This window comes from Spinacia oleracea, chromosome 1 (assembly GCF_020520425.1).
Source record: "Spinacia oleracea cultivar Varoflay chromosome 1, BTI_SOV_V1, whole genome shotgun sequence".
Taxonomy (NCBI): domain Eukaryota; kingdom Viridiplantae; phylum Streptophyta; class Magnoliopsida; order Caryophyllales; family Amaranthaceae; genus Spinacia; species Spinacia oleracea.
The window spans coordinates 112981574-112994098 of NC_079487.1; positions in this window are offsets into that span (position 1 = coordinate 112981574).

Genomic DNA, 12525 nt, shown 5'->3' on the forward strand with positions numbered 1-12525 from the left:
TTCTCTCTCCTTCATTTCTTTATTAATTTTCTTCATTTATTAATTATTTTCTCTTACACCCAATCATTACTCTTACACCCAATCATTACAAGATTCCATTTTCTTATTTTCCACCCCAAACACCAAATAGGAAGATCATTTAGGAATGGAGGGAGTAATATGTAACTTGTAAACTCAACCCCAAAATAGTGATCGTAATCCGATTAAAGGTTTAAAACATAAATATTTTATAAGTTAGTTAATTTAACATTTTTTTGTATAAGTTAATTTCTCGCAAAATCCAATTTTATAAGGTACTAGATTAAGTCTCATACACGCACAGATATTTAAAAATTATTATTTGACCATCTTCTAGAAAATACTTCCTCTATTCTTATTTATATGACATAATTGGGTTTTTGACACTATTCACACAAGTTCATTTGATTTCAATTTGTGATTTATACTTAAGAAAAAACATAGTCGTATGGGGTCTTGTTTGATTCGTCTCAATATTTTTTTTAAAATATCAACTTTTTATAATTTTTTTCTTATCCAAAATTGTAGATATTAATGTTCGAAATTGTGATTGGCAAACGTGATTAAATAATTGTGTCATATAAATAAGAACAGAGGAAGTATGTAACTAAAATATTTGTCCTTAAATCTATTGCGTAATTAATAAATCTCGAACGTACTCCTTTTATCATATAATATACAATTTTCATCCTACCACGTATTATAGATTTTATATGTTTAATATGATAGTTTGACCAAAATATTTGATATGGTTAATATGCTAATTTGACCAAAATATTGAGTATGATTATTTTCTATTGTTAATATGACGATTTAACTAAAAAATATTACAAAAATTGTCTAATAATATCATATTCCATAATCCTATAATTTTTTCCATAGATAAACATTTATGCAAAAGGAGAGGAAAAAAAAGTATATGTGGTTTTAGGAAACAGTTTTTGGCGGAAAATTTTTGCACCAGGAAGTGACATGTGTCTTTTCTGGTGTCTGTTTTAGTATAATGTAATATATAAATTCGGAAAAAGTAAGTTTTTTCCAAACATTTTCACACACAAATAAGTTTATTTCAGACAAAATAAGTTTTTTTTACATAAAATAACTTCAAATAAGTTCAGATAAGTTCAGAAAATATAAGTTCATACAAAATAAGTCGAAAAGAACATAGCCTGATACATAAAATTAATCATTTTATAAACTCGAAATGTCTAGTCATGAACTTTTTGTTTCTTAATATAAAAGTTAATCAAAACACATTAAAAGTTATAAAAAAAATTAGGTAAAAAATATCCTGATATACAATAAATTTATTATATACATTATACGTGCAGGACTTGACGCTAGAAATCTAGATTTTATACTTTAGACCGTTTTGTAAATGGTGATGGGAAAAAAATGAAAGATGGAAACTTGTTATTGAGATTTTACCGACAATTACATCTTCTTTGTGATAAAATATTTCAAGAACATCACACATACTGCATTCAGTTATTTTTATCGGTTTTTTTTCATGAAATGCCCATGCGATTTTAAAGAAATACTCTACATGAATACTCTTAACTTTTCGAAAATGCACCAAATATCCTTGAGATTTGTGAAAATGCGTCAGATATCCTTACTAACTAACGGCGTTAATCGGTTAGTCATTAGCCTCTAATTAAATCAATTTATGGCTAACCTGCTAAATTAATCCACTAACTTATTCCATTAACCCACTTAACCAAAGGTTGCCAGAAAAAGAAAAGAAAAACAAAACCAAACCCTTTAACTCTTTAAGTTCTTCCCCGTTACTTCTTCCCCATGCTTCTCTTCCATCTCCATCATGACCATCTCCAATTTCTCTTCCAAAATGAAAAGAAGTATTTCCACTTAGGCTCCGTTTGGTAGGACGTAAAACGTTTTCATTGTAAAATGATTTTCCATGGAAAACATTTTTCAAGGGAAAACACAATTCCAAACTAGTTTTCCTTTGTTTGGTAACTTATGGAAAATGGGAGAAGATGGTGAAGATTGAGGGGAAGAAAGGAGAGGGATGTAAGGAGGAATGAAGGAAAAGTGGTTTCCCTTCATTTCAAATGGAAAAGGGTTTTCCACTTTTGAGGGAGTCATGGAAAATTGTTTTCCATCCCTTATCCAACCAAACAACGTAAAATGATTGAAAAGGGGAAAATCGTTTTTTATGAAAACGTTTTACGCCCTACCAAACGGAGCCTTAGAGAATTAACCCAAACATTACAAAAGAAGCCAAATGTTTGTTCTTCCAATTTATCTTTCATCTCCATCTTTAGTTCCTCTTCTCGATTTCCCCTTATATCTCCTCTCGTTCTCCTTTCTCTGCCCTCTCAATCTCTCACTTTCTCTCTCTAAAAAGGGAAAGTTGAAGAAGAACAAAATGATATTTTGGGTTAAATTACTTTTTTAAAAATTGATTTTGTTTTTGAAGAAATGGGGATTAAAGCGATAAATTGGGGGTGGTTTAGTTGTTGTGAAGGTGGAGCTGTGTTGTTGTGGGTGAAGGAAATATTTTATTTCGTCCAAGTTTGCATTTAATGTATTTATGCTAAGTCTAATAAATGCGGTTCAGTATTAATTAAACAAATTAATTATTCAGTGAGATCAAGTGATCTGAATGCCTAGCTAGATATCGCTTCATTTCAATTGGAATTAATAAAATTAATGTTACATCTTACTCTTGAATGAACCCATAGAGTCACACAAATAGTACGTGAACGGGTCAATTATTTAGGTGAATATTTACATTCAATAAATACTCTAATTATGGATATTCGAAAATGATGGATGTTGGTTCCAATGGGAGCTAAAATCATCAAAAGGCAAAGAAAAAATATTCGTCGAAAATGAAGATTTCCGGAATAGGAAATATGGTTCATGACGGAAATATGAATATTATCGAAGTCGAATATATTACCGAAAACGGAAATATGGTTCGTTTCGGAAAACATTAACGGAAATAAAAAATATTGACGGAGTCGAAAATATTGCCGGAAAAGGAAATATTATCGGAATCGGAAATATTGTCAAAATCGGAAAATATTGTCGGGATCGGAAATATTATCGAAAACGTAAATATTGTTCGAAACAAAAATAAATTCCGGAATCGAAAAACGAATCGGAAGCACGACGAGAGAAAGGCCGGAAAGCGAGCCAACCGATCGCGCGACGAGAAAGCCCATGAGGCACAACAAGTCAGTGCCAGGCACAAGGCCCAACGCCAAGCCCAACACCCAGCGAGGCCAGCCAGCCTTGGCATGGGCGGCGTGGGAGGCAAGGCCAGCCTTGCGCGCCAAGGCAGCAGCCCGCGTGGCACATAAGCGATGCAATGGGCTTGGGCGCCAAGGCTACTTGCGCGGCAAGTAGCTTGGGCCACAAGCTATCCGTTTTCCTTATCCTACTTGATTTAGAACTTTATGCTAATTCTAATACCTAAGTATTTGGATATTCCTAAAAGACTAAGAATTTGAGATTGACTTAAAACCTAATTTTAAGGATTTTAGTAAATCTAATTCTAGTAGGATATGACTACTCTATTCCCCTATAAATATGTGATCCATAATCATAAATTTATACATATCATAATTTGAATTCAATAAATTCAATATTCTTGCCTATCGCTTATAGTGAGTTCCCGAGTGCATAAAAACCTTAGATTATATCCTAGTTGGTTGAACCTAAGGCGGATCCGAACGTGTTGTGCACTATCTACGGAAGGGCGACGACATTTGGAGCTTTATACTTGTTCTTGTTCAGTTCGGGAGCAGCTAGGGAAGGCACGCATCACATAGTATGTATACTAAACTATGCCAATTGATTACGTGGCAATTAATTTGGATTATGACTTTATGGTTTTTCGCATGAATTAAATTGTTCATAACCTTACAGTTGTATCACGAGCATCTAATTAATTGCATAATCAATTTTAGTTAACATGGATTAAATTTTATAAATTTGCAAATAGTTAAAGGGGTGAATTAATTTGGTGTAATTAATTGCAAATTTATGCGATTATTTAATTATATGTTCGCAGGATTTTCGGCAATTTTGTCAATTTTGATCGGAATCTTATGTTTTACGGAGTGATAGTGAATTTTGCATGTAAACGACATTTTAAAATTTTGACAAAATTAATATTTTTCAGCCAAACCCAGAATTCCCAAATTCGAAGCTTAACTATGACTTTTCAAAGGTTTTAATTTTTCGAAAACAAAATTTGTAATTTCTATGATGTTAAATTAAATATTTGCGAATCTTGTATGTAAATCTTGAATTAATAATTGACCTACTGCATATGTTTTACAATTTAAATTATTAAATTCGTTATTTATGCAACCTAATATTTGTAATTCTAATTAATTCGTTGAATTTTCAAATAATTTGGAATTTGATTTGATTTTTCATAATTAATTGATAATTTAATTAGGATCCTATGATTAAAATACCACCTAAAAAAATTTGTTAAAGCTTGGATCTATAAAATTTTATGAACCCTAAGTTTAACCCTTAAAGTTTATGTAATCGAAAAATTATTTTCATTAATGAATTTTCGATTTATTGCCTAAATATTTATTAAATTAATATGATTTATTAATTAGTCACAATATTTTGAAAATAATAAAATTTTGATTTTATAAAATCTCTCACAAACTTGCCCGCACGAAACAAAGGAAAGCCTAGTGTTACCCTTAAGGGGTGTTTCAATGGTGTGGGCATGTGACGACGAGCAAGGGAGCTCGTCGCCCATGCGGTGCTATGGCAACGAGCAAGGCACATGCACGCCCACATGGGTTACGACATGTGATGTGCAGTGTGCGGGTGAGCGACCAGGGGCGAGGCAGAGCATAGGCAGCAACATAAGGCAAGCAGCGAGCCAGCGCGCGCTGGGTCGAGCCAACGAGCAATGGCCTTGTGACTCGCTGATGTGTTGCGATACTTGTTGTGTTGCGACACACGCGACGAGCAGGCCCATGGGCGCTACACTTGTGCACACGGCCCATGGTTGCTTCTGATGCGATGAGGCTTACGAGGGATGGGTTGCACGCTCATGGCCTTGCCTTGGCCTTCTGGTGCACATTTAATTTTTCATTGAGCGATGAATTGGATTAATTTTAAATTTGCACTTGTATTTTTTCTCGGAATTCAATTTTATTATTTTAATTATTATAATTAATTTTATACTAATTATTGATAAAATTAAAACCTTGAATAAATTTTAATTAATTGTTTAATTAATTAAAAATCAAATAAAGTGATTTAAAATAATTTTATATGAACTTTAAATTTTTAATTAAATATTTGTTTTCCGATTGGACTTGGAAAAACATTTTTATGTTTAAAATTTAGTAAAGCATATAATTTATTGTTTGAGTAGGAGCATTTATATTCATTTTTGGTTTAACTCTTGATTAGGTCCTTATTCCTTTAAGGTTAACACCTTCATTAGAACTAATAAGGTCAAATAATTGGTAGATTCTTGAGCCTTAATTAGTTGTTGCAAATATTAATGTGATGCATATTTTCTTCTAACTTGCTAAGTGGGTCATTCATTGATGAATGGGTGAATGATATATTGCAAATATATTGTTTTGCAGGTAGCGGAAAGTGACTAGTATGGCCCAAATAGGATAGAAAATATGGTATGCGTACCATTAATTTTGAGTGTAAAATATGGTCTAATGCACCATAGTTTTTATTCAAGTATGGTTTGCGTACCATCAATTTGTTGTAATTAGTTTAATTATTGCAAATCCTATTTGATGAAAATGGAGTCTCCCATAGTGAAATTCAAGAACGAAGTTTCCAATCCATTTTCAAGACGAATTTTGAAGTTGAAGCTTCAAGATGAAATCGGGCCATATTAGATCAGATTTAAATCATATGGATGTTTTAAGATATTATTGCTTTAAATATGTCTTGGTATTATGCATGAGATTATGGCTTGATTATGTTGCATGACTAAGGATTTTAGTTCACTTAAAATCTAACCAACATAGTAAGAGCCTTAACTTCCAAACTGCAAAATTGAGTTAAAATGTGTAATTCCAAAATAACACTTATTTCTCACTTTTAAATCAACTAGTAGTAGTTTTTCGCCATAACGAGGTGTTACTTATTGATTTTAAGGGGGTAAGGTACACATTGGTTGTGAGTACATTTTTCGATCAATTAGTGATAGTTTTCTGCCATAGCAAGGTGTCACTTCTTGATCGTAGTACACAAGTAGTTGTGAGTACAAGGAGATTTTGGTTGAACTCAACGATATAAGGAAGGAGTCATTTTATGTCATGGAATATGGGATAGGTTTTCCTAATAAGTTCTTAGACGTACCTATCAACCAAATATAGTTTTCAGACTATCAACGCTTTTTGCTTACCTAAAATATTTTAGAATTAAGTCAAATCAACTTGCTTAATTCTTTAATGATTTTGAGGATCTTGAATTCATTTTATTCACACCTGCCAGAACTAAATATTTCGAATAAAAGGGAAATGACTTGTTCATCTTGCCCACCATTAACCATTTACTACAAATCTACAATGGATCCATTTACTACAAATCTACAATGGATAACATTATTGCTAGATTACCCTTCAATGGAAGTATAATGACCTAATTGCCCTCATGATTGCTTTAACTATTACCCAAAAGGCCAAAACTGACCAATCATTAAGTAGGAACGCATTAATTGTCCATCCACATTTTCGGTATTTACCAATTTGATCCGTAATGCATTATTATTATGCATACGTGTATTATCACATAATAAATAAATCATAAATAAGTAAATAAATAAATAATGAAATTTTCTATAGATAATATGTGTGCCAACTTGTAGCTCTTCAAACGTTTGAAAAGGCCTTTCAATTTGGAATCCAACTTTTTTCTCCTGGAAATTTAGGATAAGCCTTATTTCCACTTTCTTCCACTCAAAATAAAATAAAATAAATAAATAAATAAATTAAGATGAAAACTTCTTTGTTCTCTCCTTGAATGATTCTGTTTTTCGTTCAAGTAAAGTTGACTATTAGTCTTACCAAGTATTCTTTTGACTAATTAATGACCATTTGCCCATTTGGGGTTAGTTGTGATTTTTTGTTTTCGATTTTTTCGAGAATTAAAATCAACATGGAAAAATAATACTACCCTTGTAAATTTGTATATATGCCTATACAATACGGCAATATAGTAAGGCGAGTTTTATAAGAGACCTGTCCTGCATCCGCTTCAAGTAGCAGGGATAGGGAGTTTGACGGGTGATGAGGTGGGGATGTTGGTAAAATAATTGTTGATATCGAAAAAAATTATAGACAAGGAGAGGATATTTGATTATATATCTCATAAGAATAATGTTGCGTCATGATATGGAGGCCACTGTCTTAGAAGCCAATTTCGTTACCCCATTGGTGCAGGGTTATAGTGATGAACGCCGCTCAAAAGTTAATACAATGTACACCTCCGAAGTTTACACCTCGAACTCGAAGGTTGAAATTGCTCAATAACTACGCAGATCTTGAATGGAGATATTAGAGTTTGTGCAATCAGGGTTTTCCGTCTCTCAGCTCCATAAATCTAAATAATATAATAACCAAGAAAAGAATAATAGGAGATTATTTATATGTTTCACGAGAAAAGGAAACAAAATAAGGTGGGTTCAAGCCTTGCCGATCCACTGGGCCATTGAACCCGACCAAACTCATATTTGAAAACTTCCGAATGCATTATTAACTGTTCGGGTTTAGGTATAAAAATCGTACCCGACGCATGTGATGGGGTGGGTATGAATTTTGTCTTGAGTCTGCCTCATCCTCACCCGCTCGACTGGCCTCATCCCCACCCGCCTCGCTTCATAGTCGTCAATCCATTATGAGTATCATTTTCTACGTGAATTAAAAAAATAAAAGTATCTAAAAGTTGAACAAAATTATTTTTATGTGATTAGATTTGTTTGTATGTAATAAATTCGAGTGAGATTTAATTTTTAAGTTTACTTGTTGGCAAATTTGGCAAATACAATCTAATAAACTTCACTATTTGTCAATTGGAAAATTTGTAATTATTAATCCAACCTTTGCCCGATTTTCTTTAATTAAGCCTACCTATGCGATATTTCTAAATAATCCAACCTTTATGGCCCAACTGCTATTATTAAGCCTAACAAGTTACTAACCTGCTATAGGCGGTATTCACCCTTACGTGGCATATAACAATTACACCCTCCGTATTTATTTAAGGGATACACTTGCCTTTTCCGGCCGTATTTATTTAAGAGATACATTTGCCATTTTTAGTAAGTTAGCAACCCCACCATCTAATTAAATAATATATCTACACCCCACCCCCACCCCTACCCCCTAAAATGACATGGTCCCCACTTGTTTTTCTTATTAAAATATCTACCCAACCCCACTTGTTTTATTACTTTATTTCATTTAATTCTTTTTCTTAATACTCGTGCCCGGCCAAGTGTGTCTCTTAAATAAATACGGAGGGAGTATAATTTATTTATTTTCCTTTATTTTCTTTAATTTCTATTTTAATTTTCGTTCCTCTCTCCTCTGCGATTTTCTGCTTCATCTCTAAACTCCTCTCCATTATTTCTCTTCTACCTCTTCTCCACCATTGTCGATCCCTGATACCTCTCCATTCGAAGTTCATCAAAAATAATCAGCAATTGCTATGGCTGGGGTAAAGCAATTGCCTATTGGATCTGGATCTTCTTCAAATTCAAGGTTTTTTTTTCTTTCTAAATTTTCAACAAGACCACAATAACCAACATCCCATAACATAAAAAAACTATATTATTGCAACAACTCGGGTTTTTACGAACTGACCATCAAGGAAGCCCAAAATTCAAAATTTACCAAAAAAGGAACAAAAACGTTAAGGTTCGTAAGTTCACCTTCAATTGTACGATTTTGGATACGAAATTTGAATGCGCGTGGATGAAGTCACCTATTTCCACAAGAAAATCGCTGATGATATCATGAATCAGTACAATTGTGGTTGAAGCAGCAGTAATGGAGGAGAGAGGAATTGAAACACGGTACAGAGAAGAGAAGGATTTTTTGGAAAAAAAAAAAAGAAATCCTTGTTTAGGTGGCAAGTGATGATGACGTGTCCAATATTTTAGCAGGGAAACCAACTTTAGGTTGTCAACGTTTTTAACGTTGATTTTGTAGCAAGTAACCGGTCATCCAGGCTTAATAATAGTAGTTGGGTCATAAAGGTTGGATTATTTAGAAATATCGCATAGGTAGGCTTAATTAAAGAAAATCGGGCAAAGGTTGGATTAATAATTACAAAATTTCCTTGACTTTGTAGCAGGTAACCGGTCATCCAGGCTTAATAATAGTAGTTGGGTCATAAAGGTTGGATTATTTAGAAATATCGCATAGGTAGGCTTAATTAAAGAAAACCGGGCAAATGTTGGATTAATAATTACAAATTTTCCTTGTCAATTACAACCTTAAAATTTTAATTTTGTTAATTACAACCTTAAACTTATAAATTTATTTAAAATTACAACCGAACTTATTTTCCGGCAAAAACCACCGGCAAATGATGTCATAATTGCTATTTTTTTTTAAAAAATTACATATTTTTCTTTAAAATAAAAAGGAAAATAAGAATTAGAAAACAAGTAATAAGAATTTTCGAAAACCCCCAATTGAAGAACCGGATGTTTTTTACAATTCCCCCAATCGAAGAACCCTAAATTGTTGAAGCTTCTCACCTTGTTTAGTAATGGAGCCCTCATATTTTGACAGAATAGAGATGGAGATTATGAAGGAAGAGTTGAAAATCTCACATTCAAGTTGGTGGTTGAGGAGACAGTTATTTAGGAGAGGAATATCGCTTAAAAAAATCACGTTAGTAAACAAAAGGATGTTGTTTCCTTCTCTAATTATTTCTAAAGGTCTGCTATTCCATTTTCTAATTCTTATTTTCCTTTTTATTTTAAAGAAATATTTTTTTTTTAAAAAAAATAGCAATTATGACATCATTTGCCGGTGGTTTTTGCCGGAAAATAAGTTCGGTTGTAATTTTAAATAAATTTATAAGTTTAAGGTTGTAATTAACAAAATTAAAATTTTAAGGTTGTAATTGGCAAATAGTGAAGTTTATTAGGTTGTATTTGCCAAATTTGCCTTACTTGTTTGGATTTTTTTGTTGTTGCGTATGCTTTTTCCCCAATACTACTTCCGTTTCTGAAAGTTTTTTACGCTTTTCATTTTAGTCCGTTGCTGAAAGTTCTTTACACTCTAATTTATTTCATTTTTATTCTCATTTGGCCCATCATAACTTACCAACTCACAATGCTTTAATACTAATTTTCTTCCACTCATATTGTTGGACAATTTATAGCAACTCATTTTTCATTTGTTACCCCACCATCACATGTTCACCAAAATTCCTTAATTATCGTGCAAATAGTAAGTGTGTAAAGATAATTTAGAAACGAAGGTAGTATATGTTATTTTTTGTTGTCATATACTTCCTCCGATTTTTAATACTCGCAACGTTTGTGTATTTTACACTATTCACATATTCTATTTTGACTATTGTTGGTGATTTATACGTAAGATAAAACATAATCATGTAGGATTTTGTTAGATTCGTCTCAATTTGTATTGTAATATTAACTTTTTATAGTTTTTACTTCAAGTGAATTAAAGCTATAATAATCAAAGTTTTGCTAGGCAAGCGTGAAAGTTACCAACATTGCAAGTATTAAAAATCGGAGGAAGTATTTTTAAAAAGTGATTTTCTCATTATCTCTATTATGGAGTATATAAGAGAACGTCTGAGTGACGTAAATAATGGTTGTCTATTTCACCCTTTACGTACTAAAAATTAAAATTAAAATAAATTAAACACAAACCATTTTATATAATGATATAGAAGGGAATTAATTTAAAATATATTTACTAGATTCACCAAATATTAAAACTAGGAAAAAAATATCAATAGAAAGGGAAAAAGGTAATTAACCAAATAAGTATTATTATGTATGCATTTTAAATTACAAGTATGTATCGCATGCATAGAAGACTAGTATATATATGTTGTCAGGTAATTGCTAAATAAGAAGAAAAAAACTATGGGAGTATTGGTGTGGGGATGAGACGGGGATGGAGATCCATGCGGGTGGTGGGGCGATGGATTTTAGTTGGTATCCGTTGGGATGGGATGGGAATATGGGATGGGGATGAATTTCGTACCAGTCATATGATGAGGCGGGAATTGGGATGAAAATTTTGGGTGGATGTCATGGAGGGAATTACATCTATCCACCACGCAGTCCACGCCCCATTAACATCCTTGGTCAAGACCAGTGACCCGGATGACACCCCTCGTCGCCCTCGAGAAGTTCAAAACGCAGTACGAGCCATAGATAAGAGATATCAGCCATTGCTCATAAAATCTTAGCAGCTAAAAACAAATTTTATGGGACCAATAATACAACCGTTGCTCATAGATAAGAGATATCAGCCAACTGCGTATAATTAGAAAGTATAATGAGTTAATGACGTCTTGTGTGTAGTGTGTTACGAACATAGGTTTTTTTAAATTCTATTCACATGATAGGGTACGTAAGAGGGCAGTGGGGCCCGACGGTATATCTATCGAAGTCTGGAGATGCTTGGGAGAGGGAGGGGTTGTATGGTTAGCAACTTTTTTCAACAAGATTTGGGGAAGTAATAGGATGCCATTAGAGTGGAGGAAAAGTACTATCATCCCCTTGTACAAGAATAAGGGTGATGTCCAGGATTGTGCCAACTACCGAGGAATCAAACTAATGAGTCATACTATGAAACTTTGGGAGCGGATTATTGAGCAAAGATTGAGGAGAACTGTGAAAATTTCGGAGAACCAGTTTGGATTTATGCCTGGGAGATCGACTATGGAGGTCATTCATCTTATAAGGCAACTAATGGAAAATTATCGGGATAAGAAGAAGGATTTACATATGGTTTTCGTTGATTTGGAGAAGGCGTATGATAAGGTACCAAGAGAAATTCTTTGGTAGGCATTAAGTAGGAAAGGAATTCCGAGGAAATATATTGATATCATCAAGAACATGTATGAGGGAGTTAGTACGAGTGTGAGAACTAGTGTTGGTAAGACCGAAGAATTCACCATTACGATTTGAGTGCATCAAGGTTCCGCACTTAGCCCGTTTCTTTTTGCTATAGTCATGGACGAATTGACGAGGTCAATCCAAGATGGTATACCCTGGTGCATGATGTTTGCATATGATATTGTGTTGATTGATGAGACAAAAGAAAGAGTGGAAAGTAAGTTGGAGTTATAGAGACAAACTTTGGAATCTCGGGGTTTTAGGCTGAGTAGAAACAAGACGGAATATGTGGAGTGTAAGTTTAGTGGAGCCCAAAATAGAGAGACAAGGGCGATTACCTTAGATGGGAAAATTGTCCAAGGCTCTGAAATGTTCCGTTATTTAGGATCTATTATCCAAAAAGATGGAGA